General features: G+C 45.9%; 1 pseudogene; it reads left to right on the top strand.

The window, feature by feature from the left end:
- Positions 1-3,927: 3,927 nt before the first annotated feature.
- LOC144026276 (uncharacterized) lies at positions 3,928-8,070 on the top strand (annotated as a pseudogene).
- The last annotated feature ends 9,792 nt before the right edge of the window (positions 8,071-17,862 follow it).

Here is a 17,862-nt window from a genome sequence, read left to right as displayed (position 1 = left end):
GTGGGCATTTAGGGCTGGCAAGAGTGAACGGAAACAACGCAAACACACTGCACAGTGATTTGCTAGCAAGCAAGCTGTTATTTCATCATCATAAATTGTGTTTTGTAAAGTATTTTTTTGTTTTTTTTGTTTTTAACTCCCAGCAATTTTCACTGAAACAACCCCTTTCGCTCCCTGCTGTTTTACTGGATTTTGACTGATTTTGCAAGGCCCACAGAACATTCTGTTCTATTGCTATAAAAACATGGAACCTACCAAAAGAAAGATTAGAGTCTCTTCTTTCATCAAGGGGGAAAAAAAAAATATATATATATATATATATATATATATATATATATATATATATATATACACACACACACACACACACACACACACACACATATATATACATACAGTGGCATGAAAAAGTATCTGAACCTTTTGGAATTTCTCACATTTCTGCCTAAAATCACCATCAAACGTGATCTGATCTTTGTCAAAATCACACAGATGAAACAACAGTGTCTGCTTTAACTAAAACCACCCAAACATTTACAGGTTTTCATATTTTAACAAGGATAGCATGCAAACAATGACAGAAGGGGGGAAGAATAAGTAACTGAACCATCACATTTAATATTTTGTGGCCCCCCTTTGGCAGCAATAACTTCAACCGGACGCTTCCTGTAGCTGCAGATCAGTCTGGCACATCGATCAGGACTAATCTTGGCCCATTCTTCTTTACAAAACTGCTGTAGTTCAGTCAGATTCCTGGGATGTCTGGCATGAATCGCTGTCTTGAGGTCATGCCACAGCATCTCAATGGGGTTCAAGTCTGGACTTTGACTTGGCCACTCCAGAACGTGTATTTTGTTCTTCTGAAACCATTTTGAAGTCGATTTGCTTCTGTGTTTTGGATCATTGTCTTGTTGCAGCATCCATCCTCTTTTTAGCTTCAACTGTCTGACAGACGGCCTCAGGTTTTCCTGCAAAACATCCTGATAAACTTTTGAATTCATTTTTCCATGAATGATTGCAAGTTGTCCAGGCCCTGAGGAAGCAAAACAGCCCCAAACCATGATGCACCCTCCACCATGCTTCACGGTGGGGATGAGGTGTTGATGTTGGTGAGCTGTTCCATTTTTCCTCCACACATGACGTTGTGTGTTCCTCCCAAACAATTCAACTTTGGCTTCATCAGTCCACAAAATATTTTGCCAAAACTTCTGTAGAGTGCCCAAGTGCCTTTTTGCGAACATTAAACGAGCCACAATGTTTTTTTTAGACAGCAGTGGCTTCCTCCGTGGAGTCCTCCCATGAACACCATTCTTGGCCAATGTTGTACATATAGTTGATGCATGCACAGAGATATTGGACTATGCCAGTGATCTCTGCAAGTCTTTAGCAGACACTCTAGGGTTACCTCTTTGAGTGGTCTGCGCTGAACTCTTGGCGTCATCTTTGGTGGGCGGCCACTCCTTGGGAGGGAAGCAACAGTGCCAAACTCTCTCCATTTGTACACAACTTCGCTGACTGTTGATTGATGAACATCCAGACTTTTAGAGATGGTTTTGTATCCTTTGCCAGTTTTATACAAACCAACAATTCTTGATAGCAGGTCTTCCGACAGCTCTTTTGAGCGAGTCATGGTGCACATCAGACAATGCTTCTCATCAAGACAATTCTAACCAGGTGTGTGTTTTATAGTGGGCAGGGAAGCTTTAAGCCACTCATCAGTGATTGGGCACACACCTGACTTAAATTGTTTGGTAAAAATTGGTTTCAATTGCTCTTTAAGTATCCTTAGGCAGAGGGTTCAATTACTTATTCCTCCCCCTTCTGTCATTGTTTGCATGCTATCCTTGTTAAAATATGAAAACCTGTAAATGTTTGGGTGGTTTTAGTTAAAGCAGACACTGTTGTTTCATCTGTGTGATTTTGACAAAGATCAGATCACGTTTGATGGTGATTTTAGGCAGAAATGTGAGAAATTCCAAAAGGTTCAGATACTTTTTCATGCCACTGTATATACACACACACATATATACATATATACACACACACATATATACATATATACACACACACATATATACATATATACACACACACATATATACATATATACACACACACATATATACATATATACACACACACATATATACATATATATACACACACATATATACATATATATACACACACATATACATATATATACACACACACATATACATATACACACACACATATACATATACACACACACATATACATATATATATACATACACATATATATATACATACACATATATATATACATACACATATACATATATATATTTCCGCCTTCGAAAAGGCAAACAACTTCAGGAGGAAGGATCAGCTGGCAGGAGTGCGTCAATTCGCTGTCTACAGGGTGCCGCGCAGTGATACGAACGAACAGAAAAGTAGTGGCTGGCGGTAATGGCGTCTGACTTTTTTCAGGAAAGAGTATTGTGATGGAAATGTATCACGCTTTTTAAAACAAATAGTTTTTAGAAGAAAAACGCTTTATTTCAGAGACCCCAGCCAGCTTGCTGGACTATTTTCCTCTCGTCCAACGCCGAACCAGAACTGGTGTCACCGAACGCTGTCAGGCGTAAGTCAGTGCTGATCGCACACACGGGAGGTGAGGATGAAATTGAGATTCATGTTAAAAAAGCCAAACGATCCCTTTAAATTTTTTTTAAATAGAACGTATTGACACATTTTGGGGAGAAAATGAGTTAAACAATCTAAATAAGGTTGTGATATGTGGTACAGATTAATTGCATTTCTATTCATTTCAGTGGGGAACATCAACTTGGTTAGCAAACGTTCTATTTCGTCCCTCCCGACCGCCAGAAGGCGGTGCTTTAAGCACTGAATGTTCCTTTCGCGCATGCGCAGTTCGAGTAATGCATACCAAATTAGTCACCTGTGACCCCTGGGTGACCCTAGAAGGGTATAAGTTCCGGTGTCACCCAAGGTTCGTTTCCTCTTTTCTTCTCGCGTGGCGTATGCATACGACACATTTTCGAAGAGTGTAAGAATTGGGATTTGTATTTATCCTCTTGACCGCGCCGCTTGGAGCCTTGTGACCGGATCGGTCGGAGCTGCGTAGTTCGCCCTCCAAAGGCTGCGGCGACGGTGTTTTTCTTTCCTTCGTTTGTGACCCGACGTGGTCGCGTATTCTAACCTCCCGTGGGGTAAGGTTATTGACTACTTGTCGTCTTATTTCCGCGTTTACTGCGGTGTTTTGAGTTTTTTGTGTGGCTAGCCTCGCGTTAGCGCCCTGGCTGCCACGGCTCGTGGTCTACCCTAAATTTTTCCTCCGCTGGCTTTGGCAGCGTTAGCGCTTCTCTCAGTTTATTAGCGCCGCTTTCTCCGACGGTGTTGCCGTTTGGTTGTTGCTTTTCTTTTTTGTGCCTTTGCTGGTGAGGGCAGCGTCAGCGTTCCCGCTCCCAGCTTACGGCGTCGCGTTTTTCGCTCGATTGTTTGTCTTACTCACTTTGTGCGTGTCCCGCCTGCGGTGCGCACCTGGCTTGAGCTGTGCAGGTGGCGTTCGCGCCCCTTCTCCCAGCTTGTCGCCGCTTTCGCGACTGCTGTCTTCCCCTCCCTCCCGCCGGCCGCTCCGTGTGCGTCTGCTGCGCAGGTGGCGTTCGCGCGCCTTCCCTCAGCTTATCGCTACTATTGACAACTGGCTGTCTGCCCCCGCCCTCCGTCGGCTGCTCGGTGTGCGTCTGCTGTGCAGGTGGCGTTCGCGCCCCCTTCCCTCGGCTTATCGCTGCTTTACCGGCTTACTGTTTGCCCCGACCCACGCGTCGGCTGCTCGGTGTGGGTCTGCTGTGCAGGTGGCGCTCGCGCCCCCTTCCCTCAGCTTTCCGCTCATCACTGCTTGGGCCTCCTTGTGTTCACAATGGAGGACTCCCATTGCTGCGTGGACTGTGGTATCCTCTTTGAGGCCTCCGATGTCCTGGACGATCGCTGCCCGAGGTGTCTTGTTTCTGACCGTGCCGGGGATGGCCGGGCCTGCAGTCCTGGTGTCAGTGACCCCAGTCCACTGGGTCATCTGTCGTCCTCCCAACCGAGGCGCCGGAAACGTCTCGGTGTGTCCTCTGCTGTACATGCCCCCCCCAGGAAAAGGGCGGCGCAGCGACGACTTGCTTCGGAGGTTGGGCACCTTCAGGCTGAGCTGGCAAAGGTGAGATCTCTTCTGCAGGACCGTCACCCTCCCACACTTACGGGGGGGCCGGGACCACCTGCCCTGCCCATGCCGCGACCATCCACCCCGCCCATGCCAGTGCTTCCTCCTGAGGAGGACGCCATTTCCTTGGCAGCTTCGGCTTCCTTTTTTAATGACGACGACCGTGACCCGGGGTCTGTGGTTTTGGGACCAAACTCTCCAGCGTCCGCTCAGAGTTCGTCCAGTGAGGCGGGGGATAGTTCTATGCGGGCTGTCCTGCGCAATGCCTTGGACCTCCTGCATTTGGAGGTGCCTCCACAGGCTCAATCGGCGTCTGAGAGCGCTTTCTTCCGGCGCAGGCGCCCTTCCTCGGCTTTTTCTGTCCCCGCGTCTGATGACTATCTGCGGGAACTACATGCTTGCTGGAGGGATCCTGGGGCTCTCTCCCGTCCTTCGGCTGATGGCCGTGATTTAGCATCTATGCACGGTGCTGCTAGTGTTGGCTTGGACCGGATGCCTGCTGTGGAGCCAGCTGTCGCATCCCTCATTGTGTCCCCGGAGGAGACCCTTCGGCCATCTGTGCGATGTCCTCGACCCCAATGTCGTGTGACTGACGACCTTCTCACACGGGCCTATGGCGCTGGTGCACGTGCTGGCCGCATTGGGAACTCTTTGGCTCACCTCATGCTTGCTCTCTCTACATCCCTGCAAGCGGACAGCGTGGAGGCTGCTGTGTCCTTCAGTGATGCAGCCCTCCAGGCTTTTGCCCTCATGACTAGGGAACACGGCCGACTCATGTCCTTCCTAGTGCAGGCGCGCCGCCAGGTGTGGCTAGCGCAGTCCCCCTTGTCGGAGGCCTCTAGGAGGGCCCTCCGTGGTGTTCCTGTGGAGCCGGGGGAGCTTTTTGGTTCTGCCGCTGTGGGTGCACTGGAAAGGACGGTTAAGGCTCATGAAACCAGGAAGCAGCTTTCCAGCCTCAACAGGGCCCTGCCTCCCCAACAGTGTAGGCCTGGGGCACCCTCTGCTTTTCATCGCTTTCCTCAGCCCCGACCTGCCGAGGCTTATGGCACCCGGCGACCCCCGCAGAGGCCCGCCGTGGGTTTTCACTCCTCCGCCCGCTTGCCTTCAGGGCAACCACGGGCTGCAGGCCCCACCCGCCGTCCCTCTCGGGCCCCTAGGGGCCGGAGGGGCAGGGACTGAGGCCTTGGGGCCGGCCGTCGGACATTTTTCCCACCAGCAGCTCAGTTACTGGGCTGCTCGTGCCTCAGACCCATGGGTGGTCTCCATCTTGACCCACGGGTACGAGCTGCAGTTCCGACGCCGGCCTCCTGCTTCCTGTCGGGTCAGGATGACTCATCGCCGACCCGGCAAAAGCCTCAGCTCTGGACCAGGAGCTGTCCACCCTCCTGGCCAAGGACGCGATCGAGGCCGTGGACCCCCTGGCACAGCCCGGGGGCTTCTACTCGACGTACTTCCTTGTCCCAAAGAAGACCGGTGGATACCGTCCGATACTGGACCTGAGGGGGCTCAACAGACATCTCAAGGTATTGCCATTCCACATGCTAACCACGAACGACGTCTTGCAGTCGCTCGCCCAGGGGGAGTGGTTCACGTCTATAGACCTGAAGGACGCCTACTTCCACGTCCCCATCGCACCTCGACACCGTCGATTTCTCCGTTTTGCCTACAAAGGCCGTCACTGGCAGTTCCGTGTGCTCCCTTTCGGGCTCTCCCTCGCTCCGCGGGTCTTCACTCGGTTTGTGAGGGCTGCTCTGGCGCCCCTGCAGTCTGTGGGCATGAAGGTGCTGCCGTACCTCGACGACTGGCTCCTCTGCGCGCCGTCGCGGGCTCAGGTGATCCGGGACACCTCCGATCTCCTGTCTCATGTGGCCCGGTTGGGTATCAGGGTCAACTTGCCCAAGTCCTCTCTGGTCCCCTCTCAGCGGACGGACTTCATTGGTGTGACGTTGGACACCACGGTTATGAGAGCCCACCCGTCTCCTCACCGAGTCGACGATGTTCTTCGCCTCCTCGCGCACCTTCGAGGGGGCAGGCTGTTGCCTTACGTCGCCTACTTGCGGCTTTTGGGCAAGCTGACGTCCATGACGGCTGTGGTCCCGTTGGGCCTGCTGACACTGCGCCCACTACAGAGGTGGCTGAACGGCTTCCACTTGGACGCCAAGTGGCACCGCCACCGGAGGCTCAGGGTGTCCCGTCGGTGCCTCCTTGCCCTGGCACCTTGGAGGGAGAGGGCTTTTCTATTGAGCGGCGTCCCGCTGGGTGTGGCCCCGGCCCGCCGCGAAACAGTCACCACGGATGCCAGCCTCACGGGCTGGGGTGCTGTCTGGCAGCACAGGACGGCTCAGGGAATTTGGTCTGTGCGCGACAGGGCCGATCACATCAATGTGCTGGAGCTTCGGGCGGTGCACTTGGCACTCATGCACTTCTTGCCATACCTGAGCGGACGGCATGTTCTCATACGGTCGGACAACACCACGACCGTGTTTCACATAAACCATCAGGGCGGCGTCAGGTCCGCCCGTCTATTGGAGATCTCCCAGCTCCTTCTCAGGTGGGCTGCTCCCCGTCTGGCCAGTCTACGGGCCACCTATCTGCCGGGGGTTCGGAACCAGCTCGCGGACTCTCTCTCCCGTCGGGGTCCTCCTCCGGGAGAGTGGCGCCTCCACCCAGAGGTGGTGCGCATGATTTGGAGCTGCTTCGGCACGGCGGAGGTCGATCTCTTCGCCTCCGAGGCCTCGACCCACTGCCCACTTTGGTTTTCCCTGAACGAGGCCACCAGCCCTCTGGGTCTGGATGCACTGGCGCAGCCGTGGCCGGAGTGCCTTCTCTACGCCTTTCCGCCGCTCCCTCTGATATGGCTGACGCTTCAGAGAGTTCTTCAGGAGGGTCACACGCTCTTGCTGGTCGCCCCCTTCTGGCCGGCCCGGACGTGGTTCCCCCTGCTCCGTCAACTGTGCTCCGGCGAGCCGTGGCGTCTCCCCGACAGGGAGGACCTGTTGTCTCAACAGGGAGGTCGGGTTTGGCATCCCGACCCTCGGCGCCTTCGCTTGTGTGTTTGGCCACTGAGGGGCCCCAACCGCTGCTGACCGGCTGTACAGAGTCTGTCACACGGACCATTCTTAATGCGAGGGCACCGTCCACTCGGCTACAGTATGCCAACAGGTGGAAGTTGTTTGTGGCATGGTGCGGAGAACACGGGGTGGACCCTGCTTCATGTTCCATCCCCACCATCCTGGATTTCTTGCAGTCCCTCCTGGATAAGGGCAGGTCTCAGTCGACGCTGAAGGTGTATGTGGCAGCTATTTCTGCCCGGCATGTTGGTGCTGATGGCGGTTCCGTGGGGCGCCATGGGTTGGTGTCCTTGTTCCTCAGAGGGGCTCTGCGTCTTCGTCCCCGCCCGGCCCCTCGGGTTCCGGCGTGGGATCTGCAGTTGGTGCTGGACGGCCTGTGCAGGCCTCCCTTTGAGCCCCTGGCGGGGGCAGACCTTCTGTGGGTGTCGCGCAAGACTGCACTCTTGCTCGCCGTTGCCTCCGCCAAGCGCGTCAGCGACCTACACGCTTTATCGGTTAGCCCCGATTGCCTGCGATGGCACCCGGATGGCGCCGGCGTCACTCTGTGGCCGAACACTGCCTTCATTCCCAAGGTGTTGTCTGGCTCTCGTTCTAACCAGCCTCTACGGCTTAAACGTTATGTACCCACTCCTGCTGATGGTGGGGACAGGCCGGAGCTCTTGTGTCCGGTGAGAGCCTTGCAGTGTTACATTGACGCTACGGCGGGCTTTCGTACGTCTGCCCAGCTTTTTGTTTGTTATGGTGGTCCTACCAAGGGCTCCGCTCTCTCCAAGCAGCGCTTGTCTCACTGGGTCGTGGATGCCATTCGCCATTCCTACCTGCTGTCGGGCCGCCCCCTGCCGTCAGGGGTGCGCTGTCACTCCACCAGGAGCGTTGCCACGTCCTGGGCCGCCCTGAGGGGTGTTTCCCTGGAGGATATCTGTGCTGCTGCCTCATGGGCAACGCCTTGCACCTTCTCCAGGTTTTATAGCGTGGATGTCACCTCTCCCCATCCGCTTGGCGTGATCTTGGGTCCTGCTGGGGCTTCTCAGTGAGGTTTGTGTCTGAGATCCCTCGCGACTACGCCGGTATTAGTCATTCAGTGCTTAAAGCACCGCCTTCTGGCGGTCGGGAGGGACGAAATAGAACGAAAGTTACAACTGTAACTACGGTTCTATGAGTCCCGGACGACCGCCAGGGCGTCCTGTCGCTCGGAATCCTCGTGTTCACGCGAGAAGATTCCGTAGGAAACGAACCTTGGGTGACACCGGAACTTATACCCTTCTAGGGTCACCCAGGGGTCACAGGTGACTAATTTGGTATGCATTACTCGAACTGCGCATGCGCGAAAGGAACATTCAGTGCTTAAAGCACCGCCTTCTGGCGGTCGTCCGGGACTCATAGAACCGTAGTTACAGTTGTAACTTTCGTTTTAGTTGAGAACAAGCTGACAAAACAAATTAAATTCAACATCAATTGTATATGGCAATTTTCTTTTAATTATTTACATTTGGCAGGTTTTTTTCCACTGATTTTTGAAATTACTTGTGTTTATATTGTGTTTATAATTCCTTATGATTTATATTTATTTCCTAATTATTTCCTATATTATTTTTTGGAAGAATTTTGACTGGATAGTTAGCAGTGTCGTCAAAAAAACAAACAAAAAACATGCAGATTTTCAGATGATAAAAAAATAAATAATCCAGCCCAAACTGTTTCTCGTTATGGGTTTCAAGAAGCAAAACTCAATGAAGACCTTTTACGATTCACCGTGTGAGATCCAGCAGACGCACAAACGAGATTGACATCAAATCAAGCGTCAGAGAGGAGCCGAGATTCAAATTGGTAAACAACATTTTGGCTGATGGAGAGGTCGTTAATCTTAATCCTCGCCGCCTGCGTGGGTTTGTTCTTGGCCCTGGTCTTTAAATTTACCGTTTGAACGTCTGCCACCGCTGCGAGACGACACGCACAACGACACTTTACTTTTCAAAAAGGTACATTTGATTAGCCTTGCAGATTTCAAACAGTTTCATTAGCGCTTGTCTGTAACCTCCATCACTTATTGGAAGAATGCCGGTAAAGTCATTTGCAGGTACATATCAGTCTACTTCAAAAAAATGTTTGTTCTCATCTTCAATTACTTGAATTTACATTCATGCTTGGAGGATGTAAAAGAAGTGGCTCTGCATTCCTGACTAACAAGCAAAGCCACAAAATTGTTTCACTCAGTCACTTGTTGCCAGGCAGTATTTTTGAAAAATGTCATTTTAGGCCCATGCCAGCCACACCCACTCAGCTGTCAGAATGGCAAATTAAGAGCAACTGGGTGAAGAAAAAAAAAGCCACTTGTAACAACTTTGGCTTGCATTCTTTTCTCATAAAACTGAAAAGAACAACGAGATGTATTTTCTGATACTTTTTTGTTTTTTCTTCTCCAGTGAAGCCAAAGACCAACACCTGACGCGGATTTAAGGATCAAGTGTGATTTCAAGGGATAAGTAAGGCCTCCATTTTTATGAAATGGAATTCAAGCCCTTATAAAAGATGCGCAGAGACCCTGGTAAAAGGTTTCTGTTTCATTGTTGAAACATGAAAAGGACGCCGAGGATGATGCTTTGTGGCCACTGGTGTGCAGTAAACAACCAATTTATTAGCATTCTCTACTATATGCTCTATATTATACTATGCATCGCTATATATATATATATATATATATATATATATATATATATATATATATATATATATACACACACATATACACACACACATCTCCCTTAGTGTATGCATTTGATCTGTTGCATGACAAATAGAAGTATAAATTCCATTTGCCCACGAGAGACGATTCCATTTTCTTCTCATAAAAGCAGATGTAACCTGGCATTAAAAGGCAGCGTTGAAGGAAACAACTTTATATCAGAGAATGTTGTTTTTTTTGTTGTTGTTTTTTCCTAAGCAACCGGTCATCGCGCTCTAATCCCCAAGGTCAAAATCCATAGAGGAAACTTAGAGGAAACTAGAAAGGATTGAAAGCATCTTCCCTCGTGCTGGCCAACGCTACATTCAAAGACGCAGACTGAACAGATGGATTGAAGCACCTCGAGGATTCAGAAAAATGAAACCCCAGACGTTTAAAGCTACTTTCATTAGCATGCTAATGACCAACTAAAGGATACCCAATGTTTGTGTGCACATTATGCTAATGCCGCACCCCGCTGATGAGAAGACTTTTGAATGTAGCATTTGCTGAAATAATAAGAGATACTCGAACAGATGCTGGGTGCGTCAAATAAACACCTCCCTCAAATAAACATTGGAATTTTTGCCACTGTAAGTATCAAAGTAACTATAATTGCTTCAGTTTAGACATATTCACATGTGGACATGAAAGTTATTCATTTTTAAATTTCAAGCTTCACGCAACTTGTTTTAATATAGAGTTGCCCGGCTATAACGCAGAAATCAGCAGGTTGTAGCGACTGCTTTTACTGTATACTGTTCTTGCACTAATGCTCTCATATGTGGGAAGGGAGAGACAAAGTTGATGATGCAATTTTCAGCTGTTTATTTTTTTTTATTTCCACCCAAAATATTCAGAAAAACGAGGGGAAAAAAAAGATTTGAAAATGTTTCATGCATTATTCAGAAAAGCAAAAAAATAAATGAATAAAAATAAAAATAAAAAAAATCTGAAAAATGGAGGGAATCCCCACCAAAACAGAAAAAAATATTGTTCAGAAAACATTGACTTCATTATTCCGAAAAAGAGAAATATGTAAAAATAAATACATAAAATAAAAAAAACAAAAAACAAAAAAAACATTCCAAAAATATTCTGAAAATCAGAAACAAAAACAAAAAAAAGAAATATACATATATTTTTAAAAACAAAAACAAAAAACAGGGAAAAAACTCTGGAAAAAATAAAAAGGGAAAATATTCTGAAAATAAGAAAATTAAAAAAATAAAAATAAAAATAAAACAAAAAATCCAAAAAAACAAAGCCCAAAAATAAATTCCTCAGAAAAACTTGAGGTCCCAAAGTGAATGCAATATGCTTCCGTCGTAAATGCCACATAAGATTACACAACACAGTAATGCAATGTTCTTTAATTGCATTGATCTACAGGTTGAGCATATTATTGCATGATCCACCAAAGTTTTGGCTACAGCCACCAACATGGCTCAATGAAAAGCTCTGGGAATAAAAGCTGAGCACAATTATCCGTGTAAAAAGCAGCAACGTTGGATCTCAACAATTGTGCGGGCGTACCTGACAAAGTACCCACCGTCTGTGCGTCGCCGACGGTTAGAAAGAGTTTCCATGGCAACCAAGCTAATTGGCTGCGACCCTGCCGCGCCTTCGCGCCTGTCAGACGCGAAACGCGGAGGCTCGCTGTTGACCCTTCTCACCCATCGCTGCTGCCTTTGAAACATCTTCCTCAGGTTGAACTCGCTCACGTGAAGACAAAGGATGAAAAATACGCCTTCAATTGAATACATTTTGACAGCAAACAGTCAAAAAGCGCAACTCGCGAGGACTCGTTTCAGCATAATGCAAATGTGCTCTGCGCCATCTCCACACTTTATGCCTACCAATTATTTTAGATTTCCAAACTTTTGCAGCTCATTTAACTTTTCCGGCAATGTATAGTGACAGACACAACGGTTAAATTATCTTCCATTAATCGGCAGGAGGTACAATAAATCTGTGTATCCACCCATTCGTATTCATACAACAAATAAGTCATGGCTTTCTGAGAGCTTTTCAATTGAACAGTCCCAAATTTCACATTGAATAAGTCAGTTTGGGGGAAAAACATTTGAGACGAGATCATCATTATTTCACTATTCATATTGCTGACATTTGTTTGGTGGTGATCCGTGAAATTATTCTAATGTGAAATAGGTTGGGAAGCACCTGTTCTCAGTTTCTCTCTATCAAGAAATGCCAGACTATCGACTAACACTCAGAGGAAATGAGAAAAAAAAAAAAAGAAAAAAAAACATCTCTCACTTGAGCAGTTTTCCGATACTACTTCACTTCTAGTCAAACTTTACTGTAACATTAACTCAAAATTTTTTTTTTTTTAAAAATGAGTGAAATAATAATCGTAGCCCCTTGAATTTGAAGTGGATGTTTTTTTTCCAATCAGGAAGCATTGTAATCACTTGTGCTAGTCATTGGAAATTTGTTAGGCTTGCTTGTTTTCCAATCCGGAGAAAGCAGAGGAGTCAAAGCAGTGCGCCTCCACGCTGGTCTGCACGGCGTTAATGTGCTCTGTCAGCTGTCTGCTCCACTGAAGACGCAGTAAAAGGCAAGCGGGCCTACGGGCTTCCAGGTCTTTCCTAACCTTTTCTCAGGAAACAAGCGTCTCCTTAGCCGATGTGCGCTTTGATGCCGGCTTTAGGCTTTGGAAAATGTCACCCCTAATTACCTGGGAAATCCATCTGCCCCCCCCCCCCCCCCCCCCCCACCAACAGGAACTCCCTGCGTTTCGTCGAGTCCTGTGCTTGACTACCAAGCTCAACTGGCTGCTCACATTCTATGCGAGACGACGACGATAGTTCCAGTCGATAACCAGATGATGTTATTTCGGCTAATGAGAGAAGCTAATGTAGCTCGGCGCTCCATCAACTCAAGTCAGTCACAGATGAGTCCAATTAAAATTAATAACAAAACAATCCGAAATCACCATTCAAAGTCGACTACTACTGTTCAAGTCGATAGCCAAATGTTATTGTGGCTAACGAAAGAAGCTAATTTAGCTCGATGCTCCATCACCACGTCAGTCACAGATGATCCCAATTAAAATCAAGTTTTTATGACTGTGTGTCACCTTTTCCTCTTTTTGACATTGGATGCCATGCCACAGAGACTCAAACAAATGTGAAAGTATTTTGTTGGCAAGTGACAAGCGCATGGCATCAAAGTTGGCGGTTAGCGCAAGAAGCTAACATAGCATTCGACCTGTTCACTCGGTGCACCATCTTGTCAAACAGAAACCGATGACTCAATTACACGACATCAGTCGTATAAGATTCAAATCAAAGTCATTTGTTTTCAAAACTGTCAAACTGTGAGTTTTAGCAACACAACAGGAAATCAAACAAAGGACCATGGGCTAGCACAAGAAGCTAACATATCTTCACTCAATGAGACTTCTTGTCAAACATCACAAAAAAGATGGATTTGAATCGGCTCCAAGTCCAAATACAAGTACATCTTACAGTCACGCTGAAATATTCGTGAAGAAGAATAAATCCTTGCTGGCTGAAAAAAGGTCAAAATCATCAGTCCCTGCACCCACATACAATTAAAACCAAGGCAATGAAACCTTATTCGTTAAGATCTCATTTGCAGGAAATGAAAGTAATGAAAAATAAGATGACTAAAATGCAGTCATTTGAATTAAATACTTTTTTTTTCTCTCCATAATTTATGAGCACAACTAATTATAACATTATAAAGGGATAAGCCATAAAGGCTTTATTCATAATTAAACATAACTTGAAAGAAGAAAAAAAAAAAACATACGCGCTTACACTTGATTAACCTTTAATTACATCAAGGTTGTTCGCGCACATATACGATATTTGTTCACAGCCACGCTCATTAAGTCTGTCAAAGTTCCGCACTTGTTCAGTATGTTCTCAAAAACATCTCAAGGAGACAAAAGAAGTCCGCCATTTTACGGTCATTTTTGGACATTTCCTGGGATTCTTAAAAAAATATATATATTGATTTGACTTGGACTTGACTTTATTGATCCCTTTGGGATGGCTCCCTCAGGGAAATTGTCCGAGAGATTTTGTCTGTTACCAAAGTTGAACCATAAATACAAGATTTTGTACTCATGTCTATAATGAGTAAAGTTACCCATTAAAAATAAATAAATAAAATAAGTCAAGAAGCCACGCCCAAAGGAAGTGGAAGTCCACTATTGAGAATTTGACAACGGAGTGACTTCAAGTTTAGTTTTCATAAAGTGTTTAATGTAGTCCCACATTTCATATAATAGAAGAAAGGGTTGTTGCAATGAGAAACTCCATTACAGGTGACCTTTGTTGAGTTACTTGCTTGACTTTTTTTTCTTTTTGAAGGTGGGCAACATTTCCTCAACTAGAGCGGATCCCTACATACTAACAGCTTGGCGTCCAGTCACTTATTTTTGCCAATTTTTTCCCCTATATTTTTTCCTTTTTTCTTTTCTTGCTTGTTTTTTTTGTGGGGGAGGAAAAGCTAATTTTGCTTTTTTTTTTTTTTTAAATAGCTATTTTTTGTGGAAATGTATATTGGAGTTTTATCAGTGTTTTTGAAGAAAAAAATTAATCCTATTCATTTCATTGTCATCAATTATATGCAAATTTTCTCTATTCACCGGCCGGCCTGGTTCCTGTGAATAAGTACCTGGAATAATTTTACAATTTTTTAATTTTTATGGAAAAACTACAAAATGAGTTCTTCCACAATGTTGTTGCCATTCAGTTTCATGCCATCCTGCAACGGTCATTTTTCTCCACAAGAACCCTTTTCACTGGAAAAAAAAATTGTTGTTGAAGGCTGAATGTTTTATACATGTATTGAGAAATTATTATCATTATTATTATTATTATTATTATTATTATCATTATTATTATTATCATCATTATCATGAAAAATGAAACTGATTAACATACTATGGTGTGCATTGGTTCAATAAAAAAAAACTGAAATATGCACATTTGTCTATTTAAACTGGCATTTTTGTCATGCATCTGATTAGATACATGACAGCTCCAGTATTTAAGTTGCCCATCCCTGACCTCAATTAATACATTAGTAAGTCATCAACAGAAAATACAGGTATGTCTGAAAAACATCCAAAACAGTCCCTTAAGGTTACAAGCAAGCGTGCCTTCTTGTGCAGCTACAAAGAATTCCTTCACTGCTGTACACACACGAGTCCATTTGTAACCTCGAACAGAATGCAAGGTTAGAATTGAAGTCACGCAATTTCCCGACACGATCAATTTTCAGCTGTGGTTACGATGCAAATTTCTCCTGATGCAATCGCTAACCAGAACGCTATGCCACCATTTACTTTCATGTGAAATGAGTTGCTGACGCAGTAAAAAAAAAAAAAGAAAAAAAAAAAGGCTCCTTTTAAACAACTTCTCACAGCGTGCACCTCCCCTGCGGGACTTGTTACGGAGTCGCATTCGAAGAATACTGCCGCACCATTAAATCCGCAAAACGAGAGGGTGTATTTTGAGCTATTAAAAAAAATAAAAAAATAAAAAAATAAGGGAAAACAAATTCTCCCTTCCGCTATATTTCCCCCCGCCTCGCCTTCACCAAGCTCCATTAACTTTATATATACACACAGTATATGGATGAAGCGCGCGGAGCCCAAGGAATTCCATCTCCTGACCTCGGCCGCAATGCCGAGGATTTGCATTCCGAGCTCTCGTGAAACATGCTAGTCAAATATTCCTCCAGCTCCGATATAAATATATTACGTGCGCACGAACTCGCTGCTTGAAAACAGCATCGATAAAGAGCACAAGGCTCGGGCGTTTGCACTTTGTTTGTACTCCCTCCACGAGCAGAGGCGGTAAGGTCAGGTTGTGACATTGTGAAAAGTTTGTCACCTCTAAAAATAAAACCGTGAGGGGGGAAAAAAAAGCACTTGGCAAAGTAAACCTTTTTGTTGGAGGCGATATTAACCACCGCAGAGGACAAATGTGTCATCCATGGCACGACTGCAGCACGTTTTTAATCAGCCGACTTCCCGCTGAAGTGACAATTAGCGGCTAATGTGCGTCGGCTAATTTTGGCTCGGGGAAAAGGGGGCGGGGGAAGAGCGAATTGCAGCGAATGACGTCGCAATCTGACGCTCCGGTCGGGTTCGCTTCGGGCATGCACAGACTTTCATTTCTGCTCATGGCTTTTTATTACAGACATTTACGTCATGCAGCGGGAGATGGATATTCCAGACCGGCCAATTTCAACTTGAGGATTTTGTTTCGTCATGTTTTGCAGTTCAGGGTCAGCCATCTGTCGAGCATACCTGGTTAAAATTTGGCTGCTATTGGACACACTCTCAAGGACAAGTTCATTTTTGAAAGGACTTCGGGAAATGGTCGAAATGAGCAGTTTCAAAACAAATTGCAAGGATTTCTGTGACTTCTCAGGTATTGATTGATTGCTCAATCATTTTGCACTTATTGTGAGCTGATCCCAGCAGACTTCAGGTCATACAGTACTTTCGTGTTGTGAAGTAAAACTGATTCTGATCTTGCAGAGTTCAAGTTTTGTGTTTCAGTCATTGAATTTTGCCACTAGTGACTAGCAACTGATTCTTTAGCGGACTGGTCATCGCTAATGTGCAACATTTGCGTGTGTGAATTAAAGTATGTTCTTTCGAAGGTTCTTGGCATTTTTTTTTTAGCAAGAAAAAGGCAATTTTACATCCACACTCCCAATGACGGTCAGAAAACTTAAAACCGACCGTGGTCGACACAATGACAAAAACTTACGCTCCTAACCATTTAGCATCGGCACCTGTGTACAAGGCTCGCTTCACTTTGCAGTTTGTGAGGCAAAATTTACATTTACCATTTCGCAAAACTGAGAATCAAAGACTTATTAATTTCCATCCCCCCAAAAAATATTCATTGGACTCACGTCACCTACCGCGAGAGATCAAGGGAAGCTCTGTGCGACTTGTGTCGCAGTGGCTAGCTAGCAACAAGCTTTGGCTGGCTATTAGCATGCGTGACTAAACATGTTGCGGAGTCCCACCTAAGTCATGAATCATCGCCTCGTATAAGCGGCGAATAAGGTACACTTCTGACAAGTATCGTTCTCACAAAGGGATAATGACAAAAGACGGAGACGCCCGGTTAGCTTTGCAATTAGCATAAGATTAACAGAGCAGCGCTTGGGTGATGGAGTCCACTTTTTACAGACGTCTAAAAGCGGAAAACATCCATCTTTGAATAACATATTTTTGTTAAACCGGCTTTCGGGCTATATTTTCTCAAAAATTCCAAGTGTCACTATTCAAACAATTTTTTAGCCTGGTAAACAGTCGCAATCATTTACAGCACAGGCTGTAATCGAGTCAAGTCTAATGCCTGTTGAGACAAATAACATCTTAAGCAAAGACAATTTTTAATGCATTAGCGTGTCAGCCAAGCAAGTGCGCCTAGCCAGATCGTAAAGAAGGAAAAAAAAAGGCCTGACAGCCCCAATGAACATTTGAATTGGTTCGAAAATCACTGGTGACGACTACAAAATGTCAGCGGGAGGCAAAACAAGCCCGCAGTCATTTGTATTGATCAAGCACCTCGAACTGCTCCCACACATATCCAATTACGTTGCGTTCCGCTGTCTGCACCAGACGACTCCAACCCAAAGGCTTTGTCTTTTAATAAAGAGGGAAAAAAACAAATGCTCACTTCTTTCACTGCTATTTGACTCCAGACTCATCAGTTAACCTCAAAGGCCTCCACCTTGGCCAAAAAAATAAATAAATCTGTTGTTGTGGCATTAAGATTCATCCATTATTTCATAAAAAAGAAAAGAAAAGCAAGTAAATCAAGT

This window comes from Festucalex cinctus, chromosome 9 (genome assembly GCF_051991245.1).
Source record: "Festucalex cinctus isolate MCC-2025b chromosome 9, RoL_Fcin_1.0, whole genome shotgun sequence".
In the NCBI taxonomy this organism is placed as follows: Eukaryota; Metazoa; Chordata; class Actinopteri; order Syngnathiformes; family Syngnathidae; genus Festucalex; species Festucalex cinctus.
Note: the sequence above shows the minus strand (reverse complement) of the source record. Positions and strands in the feature narration are given on the sequence as shown.